We start from the raw sequence: 5,370 nt of genomic DNA on the forward strand, positions 1-5,370 counted from the left end.
TTCTAGTAACCAAACCATTAACATGAAATCGGAGAAATATAGAAGCAATTAGGTACTAAAACTACAAGTGTTTATTCTATGTTAATTGGATTCGACCATATAAAAAACTCATACTAAATTCTTACATTGATAATCAAATCAACATAAGTATTAAGCAAAGACTGAATCACACTAGACCAACTAAACTAAATAATTTTTAATCTAAATTAATCTATATAATATTTTAAAATAAGAAAACAAATTTTTTTACCACCTTTTAAATTAAAAATCAATTGAAACTAGACTATACTAGAAGTTCATTTTTAATACTATGTTGTCAGGTCCATCTGATTACAACCAAAGAAAAAAAAGCAAAGTTCTTCCCCGGAGTCCTAATTTCATGTAGGATATTTTCCATCCTCCAATATGAGGGTTCCCACTGTGAATCGCCGTCTGGACAGCCGTCTGCCGATCACAAAAGCTTTACGGGCACTGAAGACAATTTATTTTAGCTTTCGGTATAAAGGGTCTGTGTTAGGTATGCCATTAATCTTTACTTTTGGTTCCAAAATACAAGAAATTGTTGTTGTGTTCTCGTTAATCACGGCATCACAGTATATATGAGTTATTACTTCGTTTGCTGTTTGTAGCCGAACTTCATGAGCATCATAATTGTTCTGAATTTGGTACCTGGAAGAGACTTGTTCAGGAGACGCCACCATAGTACTTTTTTGTTGTTCCTAAATTTTTTATTTCCAGAGAGCCATCCATAATGAGAAGCCTTCTTTTGATCTTGATTAGGGTAGATCAACCAGCAGTGGATAGAAAGTTGCTCTTATAACCAGCTAGCTCGGTTTTGAATTTCCCTACCAGTGCAAAGTTCTTAAAGGAATATTACATTTGTTTCCTTAAATTTTTGCTAAATAGAATTGAGGATTTCTCTCTATTTAGTTTCTGCCTGAACCAAACACAATAACTGTTGATGCATGTCATGACCTCTTTTGGAGTTCCCAAAATCCTTAAGATTTGATAAAGAAAATATCATTCAACTCCTTTTGAAGCCTTTTCCATGTCATGTTTTGGAGCTACTCAACCTATTTTGCTCTTTTTCTTCATCATAGAATGGATCATTCCATGTGCTATTATAGCGTTCTCCTGAATTCTCCAGCCTTTGACAAAAGGCAATTACATAGGAATGATCTTCCGCATTATTGATCTAAGTCCAAAAAGATTCTGAACAGCCTCAACTGTTTTCTTCTTGATTGTATCTTAGAAGACCTGATAGAACAGCCCTGGCATTCCATCTGGGCTTAGGGCTTTACGAGCCCCAATACTTTTAATAGTATCCAGAATTTTTTGTTTCCTTGGGACTCGTATGGCCGTTGCATTCTCTTCAGCTTAAAGAACTATAATATGCCCTTTATTTGTGCAAGTATTACCAGAATCATCTTCAATCTTTTAAATAGCATTTCCAAGTTTCATTGCAATTCCAGTTGCATGGAAAAACTTAGTATTAAGGTCCCTTTGCTCAAGCTAGTCTTTTTTGGCTTTTCATTCCCGTAAAATCTCTTCTTTTTTCATCATTTCCAGTCTTTTAAATTGGAGTTTTGCTTCTCTAACCAAATTGGAACCAGTTGGATCTATTTGTTTAATGAATTTGAGTCTTCTTGTTGTCCTCATTTTGGTTTAAATATGACCAAATTGCTTCTGGTTCCATAGCATTAAGGCTCTCCTAGCATTCTTGATTTTCTGGTGACAGATGTATGCTTTTGAACCCTGGAGCCAAATATTCCAAGCATCTTCTATCACTTTCCAACAAGTGTTATCCCTCAACCATACCTCTTCAAATCTGATTAGCTTACTTTTGCCAGGCTTAACATTAATTCTAAAAGTAAAGGAGAATGATCAGAGAAAATTGCCTGCAAATGATGAAGTTTTACAATCTGCTAATAGGTTTATCCAGTTAATTATGGTAAACTCCCAATCTAACCTTACTGTTAGCAAGTCCAACCTCCTATCTGTGTGGCTTGTAGAATTGTTATGCTGAGTCAGCTGTTGTTAAAATTAGTTAGATGAGCTGGCAGGTAGTTTCAGTTTTAGATGAACTGGCAGGTAGCTTTAGTATTCTGTTTTGTATATAAAGATGCTAGGAGAGCTATATCTCCATGAATCAATAAATAAAGAAGTAATTTCTTCTTCTACTTCACTTTTCTGAGTTTCTTTACTCTCTAATATTATGTTCATGGCTTACCAGTATAGCTTAGATCCATCAGTTCTAGAGAATTAACTATCTCCAAATAATAAGTCAGAATTACCTTCCAGGTTCCTTGCGGGGAAATTGCGTTTGTGATCCACTAAAGTGATGTTAAAGTCACCCATGAGAAGCGAGGAAGATGGATTATATTACCTAATAGAAGTAGCTTAGCAATAAAGGTCTTTTGTTTCGTGACAACCAGATGGTCATAGATTCCTGAAACTTCCCATTTAGGATTCTCAGTTTTATGCAGCCAATGCATAGCCTTCCTTTGTATCTCAGTGGCTCATGAATGATGAAGTTTGAGAATTTTATATTCTTCAAAACAACTTCCATTTTTTCTATCTGAACATTAGCTTCTGAGAGAAAAGTCAGAAAAGGATTATATTGTTTTACAAGGGCCTTTATTCTGAGAACTACAGAATCTGACCAATTGTCTGCAATTTCAGGCAAAAACACTCATCGCTTAAAAGGAGGCATTTGGGCTGTATTCGCTGCCTTCTTTTGATTTTTAAGAGAGGAGGTTGCCTGGTTTACTGTCATTCCTTGCCTCCTATCAAGAAATCTTGCTCTGCACTTGAGAGAGATTCTTTAAGAGGGATCTCGTGAAAAGGCTTGAGTGGATGGTCCAGTAGGCTCATGTAAGGATAAATAAGCAAATTTAGTGTAAATACATTCAACAGGTCCAGATCCTTTTTCATAATTTCATGGGCTTTATAGCTATCAAGACTTGAGGGTCTCTTTTTCATTGTTGGGCTGACAACAGTACTTACTTGAACTTAACTTATACCTCAGTATTTGAGTGTTCAGTGTGGTCTATAGATCTCCCCAGTTCAGATTTAGTGAGGTCCTCTTTGGTCAGCATTAGTTGGACAAGGTTGGTAGAGGGATCTCTAGCATTAATTGCGAATGAATCTGGATTTCCGATCTGTCCTTGTGTCCTCGTCTAATACTTCCCTGATCCCTCCACCTTCATTATTTCTCCCTGCATGAACATTTAATATTGGTTGCATGTACTCACTGTCATCCTGAGTCGATCCCGATGGAGATACTTCCTTGGCATAGATGTATATTCCTTTATTCTGTCAACAAGAAATTCAAGGAAGTATACCTTGCTGCTAATGTCAGTAATTTCTTCTGTATCATGGATTTAATCTTCCTTAGCCTAGTTTCTGTTTTGCCAAAATTTAGTGCTATTAGAAACCGGCATCAGCTCGTACCAAAGGGCCATAATGCTTGAGTCATAGGCTTGATGGAGCTTGAATAATAGAGACTTTCTCTTGCTTACAATCTTTTCTCTCATTGTCAAGCCTGCCATAATGATAACAGAAGTCTAGAATAGATTCATGCTTAAATTGTATCCAATGCAGAGGATTATATTGCTTTACTAGAAAGAGGCCGGGAAGCAGGGATTTAAATATGTCAACACACTCATTGACTCGACTGTAATCAACCCATGTCCCTTCTTTCCAGGAAAATCGATATCCATTTCCTGATCTATTTTCATAGCAATTGCTCATGCATTTGAGTTGTTAAACAGGCCAATGGGAGACCGAATATGTGAACCTAGAAAGTCATATCGTTGAACTTTATTTCATCTAAAGATAAATCACGCTTACAATCCTTCACAATAATTAGAGCTCCTTTTGCATTCCATGCACCAAATACAACAGATGCATTTCTTATTATCCTCTAGCTCAAACGAGCAAATGAACGAATTTCTACACCTTTCAATGTCCTCTAAATATTAGTTGAGCACTTGCTTATGATAAATAATAAAAGTTCCTCGTTATTTGCATGAATTGCTTTAATTGCCAAAAGTTTTAATTGTGTATTGACTGGAAATTTATTATCTTCTTTTGATGCCGATGCATGTAATTGCCATATTACGTGTTCCAAGATGTCAGAGCTACACACTTGCTTTTTATTTTTCCCCTTCACATGCAGCTTAGGAGCATGCATGCATATTAGTTCCCCAACGATACGACTAGTGAAACAACAGAGTCCGTAGGAGAGATTGAATATGATGAAAAGAAGATGAGAGAAAAAGAAATATGGAAACCCTTACTGAATGGGAGAAAACTCATGGAGAGAGGGGAAACCTCAGTAGGAGGATTATAGACATATATAAAACTTTGTTTGATTCTACTGTAATTAACAAGGAAAAACTTAGTCTAGTGCTTGTAATTATGAAAGTCATTCTACTGTTATTGGACTTGTTCAAATTAATAAGTTTTGCGGTAACAAAATATAAAAACTAAGTTATTAAGCAAAAATAAGTAAGTGATTAAATTAAGATTTTTAGTGTCTGAAAGTTTGTCGCAAATCTAATCATGCAATAATTTACACGCATGAAATATTTTAAAGGGATTAGCAGCAGATTGAATTAATTTATATTATATATTTTGTCATAACTGGTTTAAATAACAGAGAAAATAGAAGAATAATTAAAAAAAGTACATAATAATAATAATATATTTTGTAAATAAAGAGGTAAGAAATGTATTTATAATTTGATGTAAATAGCAATTTGATTTACCCTGTAAAAAAATAGTGTAAGGTAATAATTAACAAGAAGCAAGTAAACAACACATGTTGATTACAGACTGTACACGCTCAGAGAGATGACAGAAAAAGGCAAGTGAAGAGCCGTGAGCAGCTTTTCTAAGTTTCCTGAAATATATATTTAAATTTTCTAATTTATTTTATTTTATTTTATTTAAGAGAGTACGGAAAGCTGAAGCTACAGCTTGTCACACAAGACTCACGAGTGTCCCCGTCGCTCGTGCCTTAAATTTCTTCGGCACGTGCCCTTCCTTCATTACTCTTTTTTTTGTTATTATTTATTTTTTTTTTGGAATTATATTATTACGATAATTATCCAAAGCCTCTGTTGATAAGATCAAAGATGCAATGCAACTGGCTTTTTTCCTAATAAATTGAAAAAGAAAATTAGAGGATAATTAAAATTTAAATAATTAAAGAAACTATAATTTTATTGAGTGAGTATTTAGAAATAATAACAAAAACAAAAGAAAAAGAATTTTTTTTTTCAAGAATATCTTTGTCTTTTCTTTAAGTATTATATGTGATTTTTAAGCAATTATCCCAAAAAAAAAAAAAAGTTAATTTTCCAT

General features: G+C 34.2%; 1 long non-coding RNA gene across 2 annotated transcripts; it reads left to right on the top strand.

The window, feature by feature from the left end:
- The first annotated feature begins 304 nt into the window (after positions 1-304).
- LOC110811304 (uncharacterized) lies at positions 305-4,025 on the top strand. Of its 2 annotated transcripts, none has more exons than XR_015813489.1 (2): positions 305-517; positions 2,302-4,025. It is a non-coding gene; the product is annotated as an uncharacterized LOC110811304 (long non-coding RNA). The 2 variants fall into 2 exon arrangements; XR_015813490.1 differs by having other exon boundaries at positions 2,683-4,025.
- Positions 4,026-5,370: the final 1,345 nt, after the last annotated feature.

This window comes from Carica papaya, chromosome 7 (genome assembly GCF_054855325.1).
Source record: "Carica papaya isolate Zhongbai chromosome 7, ASM5485532v1, whole genome shotgun sequence".
Lineage (NCBI taxonomy): Eukaryota > Viridiplantae > Streptophyta > Magnoliopsida > Brassicales > Caricaceae > Carica > Carica papaya.